Consider the following 18,295-nt stretch of genomic DNA (forward strand, 5'->3'; position numbering starts at 1 on the left):
TGTCCTCACCCTTTTCTGATGAAAGGCAAACCAACCAACTCCTCCATTTCACCTCAACACAATGATACCAAGAAAACTATTTCCTAGCTGTTTTTTTTTCCTATGGGAAGGAAGGTTGGTCTCAGATGTACTTCCATATCTTGGATAAGGTCAGACAGACCGTTCATCTCTGACACAAACATGTCATTTTATTGTCCCATATAGCCACGTGCTTGATTTTCCCTGTAGATTAACTAGTTTTACTCTTGACATGTTTTTATTAATTCATTGACAGTTTTATCACATTTTCTAACCCCCCTATTACTTCTGTTTTATCTGAGTTCCAATCAATAAATGGCAACAGTGGCTTCTTATGGTTATTTACATAATTTTATTTAAATACCTGTTATCCTATTGTGGAGGTCAGAAGCGAGATACATAAATCTTTTAGGAATACAAAGTGCAAAACACTAAAGAGTGAAGGAGTTCAAGGAAATAAATTCACAATGCAGTAATGACAGATTACACAGTTGAGACAAGTATGATAGATGAGTTTTACCACAGCAAAATTGCAAAAGCACTTTGCTATGCTTCTTAAAAGGGATTATGGGTACTGAAAACCCAGAATTCGTTATCCAGGTGGATATAACACAGGAGATATCACAGGCAACTGATAACACGGGAATAGCAGCCTTTGTACAGGGACAATGAGCATTTTAAAATTTAAATTTACATTAAGAAAACCACATATGTAAAGCAAAACAGAAAAATGGTACAGAGTAAAAAATAAAAGAGGAGCTAACACATTATGTCAATTTCATTTCTGTCTTCGATTTAGGAAACTATATTTTCATTTACCTCTAAAGTCTAATCTTTCTGTCTTTCTATTCCAGAGAGCCCTCAATAAGGCCATGTCTACACTAGGAAAGTGTTTCAAAATTACTAAATTCAACTTAACTGCCAATTTACCAAATTCAAACTAGTGTGTCCACACTATGGGGAAGCCTCAAAATTAGTCCGAGGCAGGGTCTGTTAATGCGGATGCGCTACCTCGGACTTAAAGCCACAGCATGCACTAGGGGGTAATTAGTTCAAATTACTCTGGGGAGTAATTATTTCGAAATAGCAGCACCAGCACATTCACACTATCATTATTTCAAAATAACTAGTTCAGAGTTAGTGTTACTCCTGCTGAAAAGCAGAAGTACATATTTCTAATTCTGTGGCCCATTATTTCAAAATATTGGGCTTGATAGTGTGGACACTGCACTTATAAATTCAGCCGTGGAAGAGTTACTTCAAAATAAAGTCCTACTGTAGATGAAGGCTAAGTGATTAAAAGGGTAAGAATAAGTGGTCAGTTTTCAGAATGGAGAGAGGGAAATAGCGGTGTCCCCCAGGGGTCTGTTCTGGGACAAGTTCTGTTCAACATTTTCGTAAAGGGCCTGGAAGAAAAAAAGGTAACAAGTGAGGTGGCAAAATTTGCAGATATACAAATCTACTCAAAGTACTTACGTCTGAATCAGGCTGCAAAAAGCTACAAAGGAATCTCACAAAACTGAGTGAATGGGCAACAAAATGGCAGGTAAAAATCAATGTTGATAAATGCAAAGTAATGCACATGGGAAAACATAATCACAACTATACAGTGTCATTCTCCATATCTTGTATTATGCCCAGTCCTAGGATGTGTTCCGAGTCAGGGTCAGGCCTTTGAAAATATTGAAGTGCCTGAAGTTAGGGTTACCAACTCACATTGTATTAATGTGTTATACTGTATTATATACCAATACAGATACACTCCCTCTCAGGAGTGTCCTCTTTTTTGAAAGTTCAAATATGGTAAACCTACAAAGTAGAAATCAATGGGAGCTAATGGGTGTCTTAATATCTTTGGAGGATATTGGGCTTTGGTGCCTCAGAACAGGTTCTTAGCAGCTCGCAGAATTGGGTTCATGATTCAATATGCCAGCCAAAGATCCAAGTGTCATAAGACTCCATGGACATGAGTCTGTGTCCCTCTGTAACCCAATTCTAAATCACAACTCTGTGCTGCAGGTTTTCAATATATCACTTGCGAGACAACAGAGTGACATCATCACATCATTCTGCATCCTGCAGCCCCTTCCTCCTCAGCCACCCAGCCTCCTCCCTCCCTCCCTTCTCCCTGCTGCTACCCCCATTAGCTCAGAACATGACCTGCACCTCCGGGCCCTTCTCCACCTGAGGGAGGGGGGCCAAGAGTCCCAGGCTGAGGGTGGGGGTGGGGCCAAGAGGCCCAGTCTGGCTGCAGGGGGGGAAGGAGGGCCCAGGAGCCCTGGCTCCCCTCCCCAGCGACTGGGGGAAGAAGGGGCGCAAGAGGCCGGGGCTGAAAAAATGAGGAAGAACGGCTCTTGCGCAAGAGGGGGTTTTGCACAAAAAGAAGCTGTCTACACAGCTTCTTTTTGCACAAAAACCTCTTGTGCAAAAACAGCTGCTAATTAATTATGCAAATGAAGTGTGGTGATATTCTACTCTGTGCTTCATTTGCATAAGCTTTTGCGGAAGAAGACTGCAGTATAGAGGTAGCCATAGATTGCAAGAAGAACATTATAGCTTGCAAGTACAGGAATTTACTTAAATATTGTACAAATGAATGCTATGCTTCTTCCTAAGTACAGCTAGTTGATTTAATGTAATAAGAATTCCATCAAGCCTTTCGCCAAAACAACTAAATCAGAACCAAACCTTTGGTTTGAGTTGGATTTTGCTGAAGATAACAAAAGTTTGATAAGCATTTAGTTTTAAATTGTTGAGGAGAATAGTTGTATTCACTGACATAACATTCATTTAGGACCCAGTCCTGCATAATCACCTTTACATAAGAAATCTTTTAAGGTGAGTGACTAATGTCAATAGCACTATTCATATTAATAAATTCTACAGCAGGAATTTTTAAAGGGGATTAAGGAAGAAAAGCACCTGTTTTCTATTAAAATTCAAAGGAGGCTTGGCACCTAAATCCTCTATGCTCTTTTGAAAATCCCAGACTATGGCAGTGATAATCATTTGCTGAAGCATTTAGCACTAAGCATCAGGACTGTCATGTTTCATTGATTACCAAACTCATGGTATATTTTCCATCATTTAACTAGCATGTTTCTAAAATAGTTGATTCGATGGTCTTCTATTTGAAAATGGTAAAATGGTACATTACATTATTTTACATATTTGCATTATTCTGCACTTCTTCCTTATTGCTGGGACTGAAACTGAAAGTGACAACATGTTTCCAGGGAAGCTATTCTCTCATCATTTCCAGTTTAACTAAATGAAGGAAGGAAAAGAAAGGCTATGAAAACCTGTTCTCACAAGATTTCCAGTTTCGGGAAGTTTTTGTTGTTGTTATTTTAAACACAGTTTTAAGAGTTTTATATACACTTATAACCATTCAAACTCTGGAATATTTTTCCAACTGAAATTTCATTATTTATAATCCAGGCTACATTTATTTAATGAAAGATGTCAGAAGCCTGTGGTAACTTCCTTTATTGCATTCAATTGAGAAGAACTAGAATTGATATGTACTCACCTCCATTCCACTAGATCATCCTACTCCTTATGTTTCTCATGCCTGAGGCATTTGATTTGAAGGGAACACTCCCCTTGAAATTCTGTAAGATGAAGGCAACACTAGACCACACTGATTACATTAGGTTGACAAATGACACAAGCATTAGTTATCCTATGTGTCTCTAAAACCTGGATGCATTATGTCACTGTAGAAAACTGTGTATGCAATCAATAAACTCAAGGAAAATGGCTATAAAACTACAGTTCTTTAAGTCAAGAGAAAGTAATTTGCTCATGCTGCTCAGGTAGTTTTGGATTTGTCGCCTGTTTCCATAAGAGATTTTCTTTCCAATAACTTAAGTCTCAGGAATTACAGTTAGTCACTATAAGCCTAAAAGTCGGATGCATTAATCTTTATATGTGCTCCCTTCCATTGCATCTTGCTTTATTTATGGAAATCATTTTGCCAGAGTAATACTATAAGCTACACAACTTGTTTTCATGAGGAATTGAAGTTTTAAAAAATAACTCAAAATAAAACTAGACATGAAATATCATTTGAAAACCACCACATAAAAATTACAAATATTTATTGTGTACAGTAAATATTGTTCTAGTTCTTAGGCAGGTAAAGATTTTTAATATCACAACAAGACTCTATCCAAACCCCTTCTTTGTCATGAAAGGAGGTAAAAACCTTTCAGTGCTGCCTCCCCATTGTCAGAATTCACAGGTCACCTGTATTATTTAGCATGCCACCCATTTAAAAAAAATTCAGATTGAGGCCTTGAACTATATACATATTACAGCAAAAAGTTATGCTTGGAGTATAAGACAGATATTCGTATTCATGTTCAGACCGAAGTAGTAGCAGTGGCCTTGGGAATCTGAATTTGTTTGAAATAATGTTGAGACCAGTTCATCACCATTCACAAATGCAACTCTCGCCTGTTTGGGAGCCAACAACAATGTGGAAAGCCTGTCTTTCATTCCAAGACACTATGGAACTTATTCTGATCTCTCACAGTGGTTTTAAACCATCTTACTAGTAAGTGAGATCAAATCCACATTGCACAGGGCCAGACCAGCTTCTGTAGCTCAGCATGCTTGTGTTTCAAAGCTGCCCAAAATTAAAATGATCTCTGGTTCATGTATTGCAGTATTTGTAGACCTTGTAGATCCAAGTTCATAAACTAACTAGGAAATACACCTTAAGGGCAGATGATGAGATGTCTGCACATGCAACTGTGCATAATTTGCACATGTATCTACAGTAGTTGCACGTGTATGTGACCGATTAAATGTATACTCAGTCTGCACAAGTACCACATCTACCTATGCAATCCCAATAATGCAAATCAACTGTACAAAACATATTTTTGTATGGGCAGCTGAATGCATTATTTTCTGCGGGTATGTCTACACTACCCTCCTAATTCGAAATAGGAGGGTAATGTAGTCATACCGCAATTGCAAATGAAGCCCGGGATTTGAATTTCCCGGGCTTCATTTGCATAAAGCCGTCCGGCGCCATTTTTAAATGCCGGCAGTCCGAACCCCGTGCCGCGCGGCTACACGCGGCACGGAGTAGCTAGTTCGGATTAGGCTTCCTAATCCGAACTAGCAGTACTCCTCATTCCACGAGGAGTACAGCTAGTTCGGATTAGGAAGCCTAATCCGAACTAGCTACTCCGTGCCGCGTGTAGCCGCGCGGCACGGGGTTCAAACTGCCGGCATTTAAAAATGGCGCCGGCCGACTTTATGCAAATGAAGCCCGGGAAATTCAAATCCCGGGCTTCATTTGCAATTGCGGTATGACTACATTACCCTCCTATTTAGAATTAGGAGGGTAGTGTAGACATACCCTGCGAAAGTACACCTAATTATTTATGGAGAGCCCGATGTCAGTTCTTTCCTCTTTCTATTGATCTGTGGTTTACCGTGCATCTAGAAGCCTCCCTCCAAACTCTCTAAAAGTATGCTAGACTGTGTTACTATTTCGGGATACTGTAAGTACTGTATCCCAAAATAGCAGCGCCGCGTCTTTAAAAGCTCTCGCTGTTACCCAAAATAACAGGTGCGCTATTCAACATCCCACATTCCACGAGGGTTAAGTGCCTTATTTTGAAATGTAGTGCTGTCTATACAGTGGCAAATTTCAAAATAAACTCTTTTGACTTAGACTCGGAATAAGCTATGCAATTTGCTTAGCACAAATTGTGTAGCTTATTCCGACAGAAGGGTGCTCTCTAGACACTCCCTGTTACCTGGTGGTTCAGTGCAACATCACCTAGGTCCACAAGACTCCCAAGCATCTAAAGTCATGGTCAATTATTGATACAATAGATCCAATGTCATAACTATCCTACAGTGTACGACCTATTGGGTATGTCCAAAGTGCAACTGGAGCAAGCCTTCACTCTCCTGCCTCCCCTTCAGGTCCATAGATTTTTGTGTTGGCGGCTGGACTGGTGCAAACACACTAATCATAGCTGAGTAGATATTTCACCTCAGGCTGGAGCTCTCAAACTTAGAGTGATGAAGGGCAAGGAGGAGTCCCACCAACACAAGTCTGTGGACCCAGATTAGGAGGCTTCCTGCTAGATGCAGAAGAATAGCCATATCCTTAGTGTCTCATAGGTACCACTTAACTGCACCTACAATGCAGCAAATATATTGGGTCAATCCAAAAGTGTGTTTAAGTCAACTACATCTTTTCAAAATGACAAGTTTGCCATAGAAATGAAAGATTTAATATATAGTCACTGAGGTCAGTGTACCTACTCCTGTGCTCATAGTTAAATGTATATGTAAGTCTAAGACGGACTGGGGTAATAATAGGCCCCAGCTCTAAATAAAAAGGCATCAACTGCTCCCTGAATAAATATCACTTCCCCATGATGCTAATCACATTACATTTTTCAGATAGTGAAACACTGAATTCTGTGGTGAGATTTTGAAAATAAAGATTGTGGTTAAGAAACAAACATGAGTGGATATAAAACTGACTTTAGGTACCTGATCAATTAACTTTTTTGAGGGAGTTGTTTTCAAAAATAACCTCAGTTTATTAATTTACATAGGCAATTTTTAGGCTTTATTTTATGGATCAGTATCTTAATGGATTTGACCTTAACAGGATTCTATAATCTAACATACTAGGTGTCAGTCTGGATTAGATTTCATTATCCTAGGAATTGCTTAAAGCTACAGCAAGCCACAACCATGTCCTGAAAGCTTATAATGTAAGGTCCTGATGCTGCAAATTGCTTCATGGAGGCAGACCCCTGCACCCATACACCTGCATGGAGCAGTTTATAGGAACAGGACCTAAAATTCAAATAAAATAAATAAAAGATAGATGAAAAAGAGCATAATATACAAGTTGAGCTCTAACATACAAAGCAAGTCACTGGGGAAGGTCTTCTCAAAATAACTTCCAATTTTTGGTAGGAACACAGCTCCACGGCTGCATTCTTTCTTTTCAGCAGCTTTCTTTTGGCTGTCCTAAACTGCTTCTTTTTCCTGCTTGTCCCCAGAGCACAACTCACCTTCCCCCATCGAGCCATTTGTAAATTTTCTAATCTAATACATCAGTCTACAGGTCTTGTCACCTGTATGTCCCTCTGAGGGAATCTGTCCTGCTTTTTTTTTTTCTAGTCACTGTGCCCACAAGGGCTTACAAGCTAGTGAGGAAGAGTATATAGAGTGTAGGTTTCTCTGTAGGGTTTTACATGTTCAACATTTTACTGATGTCCCACAGCAATTCAAACTGCAGCCAAGAGCTGGACAATTTAATCATTGTTTTATGTAAATTATATGTCAATGTAACCCTTTCTTCCTATACCCCAATCCTCCAATTCTGATTCTGAGTGCTATTTTTGTATGAACAGTTTTCAGCTTCTGAGATATTACCCTCAGTCAAAGACTGCGCCCTTTGAATATTCACTATTCTTTAGCATGGAGAGAGAGTAATCACCTAAGTCTCATACTGCTGTTTCTGTTCCCTGATTGGATGGTTACAGCTCTTTCACCTAGAGACTAAGGAATGACAAATAGGAAACAGCACAAAATTCACTTTTGCTACAAATTTGCCCTAAATTAATTTGTGATCACTTATGCAATACTTTTGGGATAAGCAACTGTACAAATGCCTGGCAGTTGACAAAATATTTGTCAATAACAAATATCACAACTCAACTCATAACAAAGAACCAAACTCAGTACTTTGTTAGGAAATCAGCTGCTAGCACTTTTACCAAAAAAATCCTTTCCTCGAACTGTTAAATATTATAAATGTTTCAGAGAATGGACAAATTAATGTTTATAGATCTGATTCTGCTATTCTTACTCTCACGGAATAGTTCTTTGCCCTGCAAATAGCATCAATGAAAAGTGACTTAATATCAGTTCAGTTTGGATGCTTGATTATAAATAAATATTTTGGATCACACTGTCGTTTGTATCACAGCTCCAGTGAACACACCTGAAATACCCCAGATATTACAGGTTCTAGTTAGTGACAAACAACCATAGAAAGCTTTAGAGCTATCTTTGCATTTTCCCAGTTCTCAACATAATTGAGAGCAGCCTCGGCGCTTCTTTAAATCACATCCACCTATACCAAACCCCAAAGAGACATTCATATAGCTAAGAAGTGGTGAAATACATGGGCATTCCCCTTGAATGTCCCTACAGTAGGTCTACACAAAGGGAATCCCCATTTTGATGGTTAAACTTGCCTGAAACAGAGAGCCAGAACAATTTAAGACTGTGATGTTAGCAAAGTGCTTACAGAATCCTGAGATCCTTGGCAGCACAGCTGCAATTCTTGTAATGAGGATACATGTCTGGTGTGTGTTTGTCCTGTGTGTTTCTAGAGCATCATGAACAGAGACTCTCACAGTATTTCCCTATGGCTTTTTCCTCTCTCATTATCATGCATAGTATTTGGTAGCTTATTATCATGCAGTTTTGTTTATCTTGACAAGTGGTATTACAGCAAAGCTGTGTTTAAACCACAAACTATCAATTCCACCTTATTTTCTCCCAATTTATGTAAATAATCTCAGTTAAAGAGAAATGATGTTTATCAAAAGCGAGCTGCACTCTAATTACATTTAAAAACCAAGTCCACCCAGCATGCTTAGAGGCACTACATTTTGAGGATCTGCAACTATTTGGTTAGCATACTTTATGTCCCCCAGCATCCACAGCATGCCAAGTTACTTCCTCATCTTTCTCTTGTATGGCAGTCATTGCAGCCAGGGGCTAAACAATGGAAGATGTTCATTCAACAGCAACATCTGCTTGCATTGCAAGCTCTGCATTACATTGGTAGCTTTTGCATTTGCTTTTCTTCAAAGCTTAATTATGAAGAACTTAAGCATTTTGTATAGTATTTAAGAATGTTTTCATAAAACACCCAAAACCAACACAGCATAACACTCAGAGGCAAAATAAAACACAGTTACATAATTTCCCTTTCACATCTATATTTCCAATGCACAGGCCTGATAAACTACTGTTCCCTAAGGTTCTTGAGCTCTTCCTAATCACAGTTAACAATTGCTGTTCAGTGACATTTTTCACGTGCAAGGAGTGCACCTGCAGAACAGCCTTCCTGATTTCCTGTGGTTAATATCAGTGGGCCAAGTCTGCTGCTGGTGTAAATCAACACAGCTCATTGACTTCTACTCTGTGGAGTTACATTAGCTTACATCAGCTGTGGAACTGATTCTCTATCTGCACAGAACCTGCTAACCAGATATTAGGAGTTCTAGTCAGTGACAACAGCTATAGAAAGATTCAGATTCAGAGCTCTATGGCCAAATCTTCAAGTGAAGAAAGTTGGGATAGCTACACTGATTTAAAAGGAATTACACTTAGGCTACGTCTAGACTACAGTGTTAAATCAGAAAAAGATACCCAATTTGTGGTAATTTCCGATTTACTTTTGAAAGAGGCTTTTCCAAAATTTGGTGTGTCTACATGGCACCAAATTTCAGAAAAAAAGTGTTCTTTTGACACATCCCTTATGCTTCATAGAACAAAGTTTATTGGGATGGCGAAAGAGCACGTCCGCTTTTTTGAAATTTTTTTCCAAAAAGTGGATGCATTCCTTGGACGTGGCATTGCTTTTCTGGGATACCTTTGGTATCCCAGAAAAGCAACACAGTCTAGACGTAGCCTTATTTACAGCATCTCGGGGGGGGGGGGGGGTCTGGATGCTAGCTACTGCTGATCACACCCAGCATGGGTATCATAGCAGATTTTTAGGGGTGAGACACAATTTAGGTGAGGCTTATAGTTGATGAAAATTATACATGAGTGTGATCGGGTTTATCTATAGCACAGTGCTGATGGGAGTTCCATCTAGTGCTCCTAAAGTGGAATAGTCAGACCTGAGTATCAGGAGGAGGGAAGCTGCAAAAGAGAAGAAGAAACCCTTCATTAAGAGACTGCCTGAAAGCTCAGAAAACATGCACTGAGATTTTTCAAATTAACTAGTGATTTTTCATGCTCAACATGAGATGTTTTACAAAAATTGGCTTCCTCCCCCTCTCCACTCCTGAAACTACTGAAAGCACACATCTCTGAAGCTTTCACTTTCATGACAATCTTGGTCAGGATTTTTCCAAAAAAGCAATTAAGCATTACTTACATTTCATTAATGCTGTAAAAGACATATTCCTGCAATGAATATTATTTCCCTACTAATGAAGCTGTGAGGCATTCACCACAGAAATAAAATTTAACTCCTCTTCCTAAAATTCTTTATTATTATTATTATTATTATTATTGCACTCTGAAATCCTTCTGCCACATCTTGGGTCACATAGAATTTCCCAGAATGCATCATTCTATGTCATCACAAATATGAAAATCCATTTAGAACCACAGTGCCACAGAGCTGGAAAGAGGGACTAGAGAAGGAATCCAAGTATAGGTGTGGAGACCTCCGACTCATCCACAGAGATCTACATGGATTTCATGAGGAAACCTTTGCTTTCATTTTGGGCTAAGGCAAACTCTGCATTGCTCCAATGGAAGCGAGAAAAAGAAATTCCACAAGGGAAGCCATGTGGAAATTTGAGGCCCTTGCACTGTTTTTTCCACATAAAAATAAAATCTGACCCATAGGTCACACTGGATGGGACAAAAAAATTAGAAAAAAATAGAAAGTGCCAAGAAGATTTCACAAAGGGAGAAAAATCATTTGGAATAAGGTAGTTACATTTATTTCTGCTTTGAACAGGCCACATAGCCTTTCCAACAGGGATGTTCAGCACATGTTTGCACTTAATTCAGAGTTTAATTTTCAATTCACCTATAAAGCAAAGAGCTAGTGCTTTTTGTCACATACTTCATGAGCTGCAGAAAACAAAGCTGCAGAAGCAGAGTTCAGTCCATTGCAAATTCTTTCTTTCATTCAGCATTTGGGCAGCTACATGTCCATTGCTATGTCTCTGAGGATTTCTCAAAGGCAGGTTGTCTTTTCTTTTTCTTTCCAGTGTCTCTATTCCTCCTGATTAATTTGAACCTGACCATAAAGATTAACCCAATCTTTTTAGTAAGAGACTTTGAGAAAAGATTGACTCACACCCTGTCAAGTCCTCTGTGTGTATGAGTGTGTGCTCATGCATGTAAGTGCAGATATCTGAAGGAGCAATGTACGGAACTGAGCTATGTTCACAAAATGTCAAGTAAGACTATTATGATCTTTCCTCTAATCTCCACAAGCTGGCACCTAATTCTCCTTGCATGTTAGTTTTACACCTTTCTGAACACTACTGAAGTCCATTAAATTCTTCCTGATTTCATGTAGGTGTAAGAGAGAGGAGAATTAGGCCCTATATAGCTCTGACTATATAGTATTGCTTTGTATATCGTTTCACGTATAAGTCTAGGTTGTCTGCACTTTAAGGACAACAGTGGCATATATCTAAGTAGAACTGATTATTTTCCCCTCTTAAAAATGGTGATGGTGGTGCGTCCTTCAATGGCCTTAATTAGCATATTCAAAGGCACATGGCACTGAGGTGTAGGGGAGAATGGCTATCTGGAGATGTCACAACAGAATGAAAATATAATGGAAGCTTTCTGGACAAAGAAGGAAACCCCTGATGCTAGAGTTGATGACACAGAGGGAAACTGTGATGAAACTTTCAGTTATGTATTTGTTGGTGGAATTTGATAAAAGTTGAAGGCTTAGGGAGAGGTTGTAAAAAACACAGTATGGCTATGTCTAGACTACATGGCTTTGTCGACGGAGCCATGTAAAATAGTTTATTCGGCATAGGCAAAGAAGCAGGGATTTAAATAATCCTCGCTTCATTAAAATAAACATGGCCACCACGCTGTGCCAACGATCAGCTGATCCGGCACAGCTGGGCAGTCTAGACGCACCGCAGTTGAGAAGGGAAGCCTTTGTCGACCGCTCCGGTATGCCTAGTGAAACAAGGCTTACCAGAGTGGTCGACAAAGGCTTCCCTTGTCAACCACAGCACGTCTAGACTGCCCCACTGTGCCGGATCCGCTGATCGTCAGCACAGCACGGCAGCCATGTTTATTTTAATGAAGCGGGGATTATTTAAATCTCCGCTTCTTTGCCTATTCTGAATAAACTATTTTACAAGGCTCCATCGACGGAGCTATGTAGTCTAGACATAGCCTATGTGTCAAACAGAGGCTATGTCTACACTAAAAAGTTAATTTGAACTAACGGATGTTAGTTCGAATTAACTTTGATAGGCGCTACACTAGCGCTCCGCTAGTTCGAACTTAATTCTTAATTCTTAATTTTTAATTAACTTAAAACTTAATTCGAACTAGCGGAGCGCTTAGTTCGAACTAGGTAAACCTCATTCTACGAGGACTAAGCCTAGTTCGACCTTATTAGTTCGAATTAAGGAGTGTGTAGCCCCTTAATTCGAAGTAGTGGGAGGCTAGCCCTCCCCAGCTTTCCCTGGTGGCCACTCTGGCCAACACCAGGGAAACTCTATGCCCCCCTCCCAGCCCCGGACTCCTTAAAGGGGCACGGGCTGGCTACAATGCCCGTGCCAGGTGCAAGCCTGCCAGCACTCAGCTAGCAGACCCTGCACCTGGCACGGCTCAAGCCAGCCACCCGATGCCCCCCAGCCCTCCCCCTCTTCCCGGGACCAGGCTGGCGGCTCCCGGGAGCTTGCCCGGGACCACAAGAGGCAGGCACCCGCCTGGTCTAGTGCAGACATCGTGGACCTCGTCCACGACCTGCGCACTAAGCACAGGAAAGTGGCCGTCTAGGCCAGGAGAGCTGCCAGCCCGGCCACCCAGGAGCAGGTGTGCATGAAAATCAAGGGGGTCCACTGAGACCCCCGACCCTGAGCCCTGAGCTTACAATGGCCGTACTGGGTCAGACCAAAGGTCCATCTAGCCCAGTAGCCTGTCTGCCGACAGCGGCCAACCCTAGGGACCCTGGAGGGGATGGACCAAAGACAGTGACCAAGCCATTTGTCTCGTGCCATCCCTCTCCAGCCTTCCACAAACTTTGGGCAGGGACACCACTCCTACCCCCTGGCTAATACCACTCCATGGACCCAACCTCCATCACTTTATCTCACTTCTCTTTAAACTCTGGTCTAGTTGTAGCCTTCACAGCCTCCTGCAGCAAGGAGTTCCACAGGTTGACTCTTTGCTTTGTGAAGAACAACTTTCTGTTACTAGTTTGAAGCCTGCTACCCATTCCTTTCCTTTGGTGTCCTCTTGTCCTTCTAGTATGGGAACTAATGAAGAACTTTTCTTGATGCACCCTCTCCACCCCACTCATGCTTTTATAGACCTCTATCCTATCCCCCCTCAGTCTCCTCTTTTCTAAACTGAAAAGTCCCAGTCTCTTTAGCCTCTCTTCATATGGGACATGTTCCAAACCTCTGTTTATTTTAGTTGCCCTCCCCTCTCCCAGCCTCTCTCTTCCCCTCTCCCACCTCTTTTTCCCAGTCTCCCCGAGTTTTGTTCAATAAAGAGAGATTCTATTTTTGACCACACGTTTTCTTTATTTTGTACATCAAGAAGAGGGGCTAGGGAAGGGTAAGTGGAAGGAGATGAGAGAGGAATGGGGTACGAGCCCCCGATGCGGAGGACTGGGCTGGCTCTGCGGGCTTCTGGGGGTGGAAGCTCTCCTGCAGCTCCCCAATTGCCCTCTCTCCCCAGATGGCAGCCTGCGGCAAGTGCAGCCGGTCTGATGGCCGAGTGCTGTGATGTGCCCAGTGTGGGCACTCAGGGCACTCCAAGCCAGGACTGCTTTGCAAGCAGGGCACCCCTGAGAACTGTCTGTCCGGGGTGGGGGTCGGGTCCCTTTAAGCACAGCCCTCAGCTAGCCTGAGGCAGCAGCTCCATGCTCTAAGTCCTCATCTGATGCCCTGCTGGCACTGCTTCCGGCCATCCTTAACCCCGGTTCACGGTCCACTTAATGTGGACATGCTAGTTCGAATTAGCAAAATGCTAATTCGAACTAGTTTTTAGTTCTAGATGCGTTAGTTCGAATTAGCTTAGTTTTAACTAATTCGAACTAAGTTAGTTTGAATTAGCGCTGTAGTGTAGACATACCCTAAGGGTATGTCTACACTACCCCGCTAGTTCGAACTTGCGGGGTAATGTAGGCATACCGCACTTGCAAATGAAGCCTGGGATTTGAATTTCCCGGGCTTCATTTGCATAAGCGGGGAGCCGCCATTTTTAAAACCCCGCTGGTTCGAACCCCGTGTAGCGCGGCTACACGAACTAGGCACGAACTAGGCACGAACTAGGTCGTGAAATGAGGAGTAACGGTAGTTCGAACTAGGAAGCCTAGTTCGAACTACCTAGTTCGTGCCCCGTGTAGCCGCGCTGCACGGGGTTCGAACCAGCGGGGTTTTAAAAATGGCGGCTCTCCGCTTATGCAAATGAAGCCCAGGAAATTCAAATCCTGGGCTTCATTTGCAAGTGCGGTATGCCTACATTACCCTCCTAGTTCGAACTAGGAGGGTAGTGTAGACATACCCCATGAGACTAACAAAACTAAATTTCCAAAAATGCTATAAAGCTCTATGGGAAGACTCTGGCAACTGTTAGGACTCCTCACAAGCAAAGCCATGCACCAGCAGGGAGCTCACTGCAGAAGTCAGGGGGGCTCCAGCAGGAGATCACCTCTTACAGAGCTCGTTGAAGAACTATGATCTAAGACCAGTATTTTCTCTCCTCTGTTTCCATAAACTTCTAATAGCAAAGATGCAGGTTCTTCCGTGACTAAATGGCCTATCTGTAGAAACTTCTATTTGGGACTGACTGTTTTGATTTACTCTCGAGCAATTCTGGACTTCAGTAGAATTATTCAGTGCAAGCGAGAACACAATCTGGCCCTTTTACAGGTCCTGAATGTTTCTATATTTAGGTCATTTTTTTTTCTTTTTTTTTTAAGCTATTTTCTAACTGCCACTCAATTGCACTAAGCAAACAAATGAAAAATGTTTCTTCCTTTCTTTCCCATTATTTCTCCGCTGCTGAAAGTACTGTTCCCATTGACTTTCTACATCACCTTTATTAAATAAGTAATTTGACTTCCTTGTGCCATTGATAAAGGCCTTTATTATTTAATGTGGGTATAGAATTTACCTACCTCAGACAATATGTACTACATATAGATATGAGCTAAAACCCTTTGAAAACAAAGGGAATCTTTCCATTTATTTTCTTAGGCTTTTGAACAGGCTCCAAGCATTCAGTCTCTTTATTATACAAGATAATGCATATAAAAGTATCGTATTTCCTCTTACACACAGAAAGAAAGAGAGAGAGAGAGAATATTCCATCAAAATCTATACACTATGCATCATATCCCCAATTTATTTGCATTTTTAGTTGCCCTCCTTTGAATCGTGGTCATTTTACAGTAAAAGGCCCCAGACAGCAAGCAGTATTCCAGTTGCACTAAACCAAGACGACAGAAATCTATTACTATTAAAAAAGAGAGTGATTCATAGCAGTCACTCATTCTTATCCTCAACAAACCAGACTGGGCTGCACCAGGGACATCTGCTTGTGTAGTGGGCTTATCCAAATTCTCAATCTCACATACCATATTACATTTGTACTGTCATTATTGCCACTTAATACACCTGAGAATGGTAGGATTAAAGAGATATGATTACTTTATAATGCCCTACACCACACTGTTTGCATCTACGTGGCTGTTGCTTGTACAACATAGGAGTTTGAAAGAGTCCTTTAACCATTTCACATTCTATTGCTCCCACTGTATTTGTTATCATCCATTAACGTTCCTCTGGAATTAATGCAAGGGTCAGATGCAAGTGAAATGTTCAGAAGCAGGCAAGTGGCTAACCATTTTACAAAGGGGGATGCCTTCCTGCTCTAGGTGCCAAATCCTTCAGTGCTTACCCTGAGAACTTTGCTCTGAAAAATCAGTTTTCAATGTGCACTGCCCACATTATAAAAAGTGAGTCAATATCAGCACTAACAGAATAATATAGCCTCCCACCTTTTGCCTTTAAACCATTTCCCTTCTTTCTTCATCCATTAGAAAGGTAACTTTCATGATGTAGGAGGGTCAACTAAAGCTATGATGAGCAGATATTCTGGTTTTATAGGAACAGTCCTGATATTCAGGGTTTTTTCCTATTATTCCCCACTACCTCATCCCAATTTTTCACACTTATTATCTCATCATCTTAACTAAAGCAAGTCTCCCATATCCCAAGAGCACATGCATATGGACAGAAACAAAAGGGTACCAGCAGAGGAACAGGATCACTTGTCTCACTGGTCTTAAAGTTCAAGAGAACAGGTTATCTATGCCCAAATTCCAATAGCTCTAGGAGTTAGAACTTGCCATTGTTCTTCATTTAATCTTTTAACTACATCTCCTAGTTGTTGCCAAGAAGCCAGCTTGAAGCCTTTCAAAATTAAATTAATATTAGTATCTGCAAAGAATGTTTTGGATAGAAACAATTATTGATTTGCTACTGTACCAAGCACTAACCCATTTGAAATGTGGCCTAAAGAAATAGCAGCCTGTTTGAAATTTATCCTCTGCACAATGGAGAGAAAAGGCACTATGGGGTAAAGAATGACATTGACCTTTATTTGTATCTTTCTCCCCAAGGGACTAGGGTACTTTACAAGCTATATCCAAGTAATACTTCACCAAGCAGTAAGATGTATCCCCCCGGGGGAGTGCAACACTGAAACTGCTTAGCAGTGTTGAAGAATATGATAGTCAACTGAAACTGCCCAGTGAATTTTAGGTATACAATTAGAACATGATAACACAAGAGGTATTGGCCAAGACATGGGGTCAAATGCTTTTGCTTTTCCGAAGAGAGCTGTGAACCAATCACCTCTGTTGGTGGAGGGGAGGAACTTTAATGAGTTTCCAGAGAGGAACTTTAATGACGGAGAGCTAGAATTTCAGTTTCATGTCTCATCCAAAATACAGCACCTCTGCCAGCACCCAGAGATGAGGCATTGGTGCAGAAGTGAGTCAGAGGAATGGGGGTCTGAACTGAGTACCCAAAACCCTTTCTACAAGCACCGTGTTTTCTGTGAGAGGTCCAAATACAACTATGGCTAGTTAACAAAATATTAGAAGCATCACAGTTGGAAGTACCATTTGAAGAAAACAGGTTCATTAAGTTGATTTAATCAACACCCCAGCTGTGACCACAGCTCAGATATCCAAGTTAATTTATGACTGGTTAAGAGGTAATAGTCCCAGAATTCACCTGAAGCCAACAAATTTCCTAACTCAATACCTCAAATCACATTTGACTGACATGTTTGATGTTTAGGGGTTCTTTTTTAAAATGTGAACATTGCATATAATTTATGACCTACAAAATAAGCTACCTAGTAGCTTTTATTCTCATTTATATTGCAGTGAACTAGAGAATATTGCATCAAAGATGATTGAAATTCAAATGTACCATAAATTTAAAATGTTTGAGTTTACTGGGAGGGTTAAGATTTTTACATTATGCAAAAGAAATAATTGGATATTTTATGCTGACAGAAATGATAAATTACATTATGAAAGTTCCAGTACATTTAAATATGGAATGCTTCTTTCCCTCCTCAAAAAAATTAAATTACATCATTTTAAATGAAAGCCACAAACATACTATCAGATGAACAAATTTAAATTGTTTACTTTAATCCAAATTCCCAAGGCCAAATTCTAATTTGCGCTGGCAGTGGGATATAAAGGGGCGTTAATGTAATGGAAGATACGATTCCTAGGGAGAGATTCTCAAAAGTGCTTAGCTCCCATTTAAGAACCAACATAAGTGGCCAGATTTTCAAAAGAGGGAAGCTTTTTGAATAAGGAGCATTTTGAAAACTCTCGCTTTAAGTGTCACAGTGGGAGCCTCTGAAAGCTAATGACTTTCAAAATCTAGCCCTTGTTTAGGTACTTGACTGGGAACAGAACTCCTTTGAAAATCTTGCTCCCGTTGCCTATATTCTCCGAAGGCCTGCGCCTGTTTCCATTAAAATCAACATTTAGCCTCTCACTGACTTTTGTGAACATGTCTGTGCACTGTCTTGTCTACCACCAACACTAGATAGTAAATTTTGTTTCTACACAAGTTGGGTGTTCCCTTGTTCTTATTGCTGATCTTTATTAATTTCATAAAAAAAAATAATCATGAAACAGGTTACTCTGGAAGAGGTATTTATACTAAAGGTACGTGTTCCACCACAGTTTAGGTTGCTTCATTGAATAATGTTT

General features: G+C 40.7%; 1 long non-coding RNA gene across 1 annotated transcript; it reads right to left on the reverse strand.

The window, feature by feature from the left end:
- Positions 1–380: 380 nt before the first annotated feature.
- Positions 381–10,338, reverse strand: LOC112547768 (uncharacterized). Its single transcript, XR_003091582.2, has 3 exons — positions 10,196–10,338; positions 3,551–3,632; positions 381–1,424 (listed from the first exon to the last, which is right to left on the reverse strand). It is a non-coding gene; the product is annotated as an uncharacterized LOC112547768 (long non-coding RNA).
- Between the last annotated feature and the right edge of the window lie 7,957 nt (positions 10,339–18,295).

The sequence above is a fragment of the Pelodiscus sinensis genome, chromosome 5, assembly GCF_049634645.1.
Source record: "Pelodiscus sinensis isolate JC-2024 chromosome 5, ASM4963464v1, whole genome shotgun sequence".
Lineage (NCBI taxonomy): Eukaryota > Metazoa > Chordata > Testudines > Trionychidae > Pelodiscus > Pelodiscus sinensis.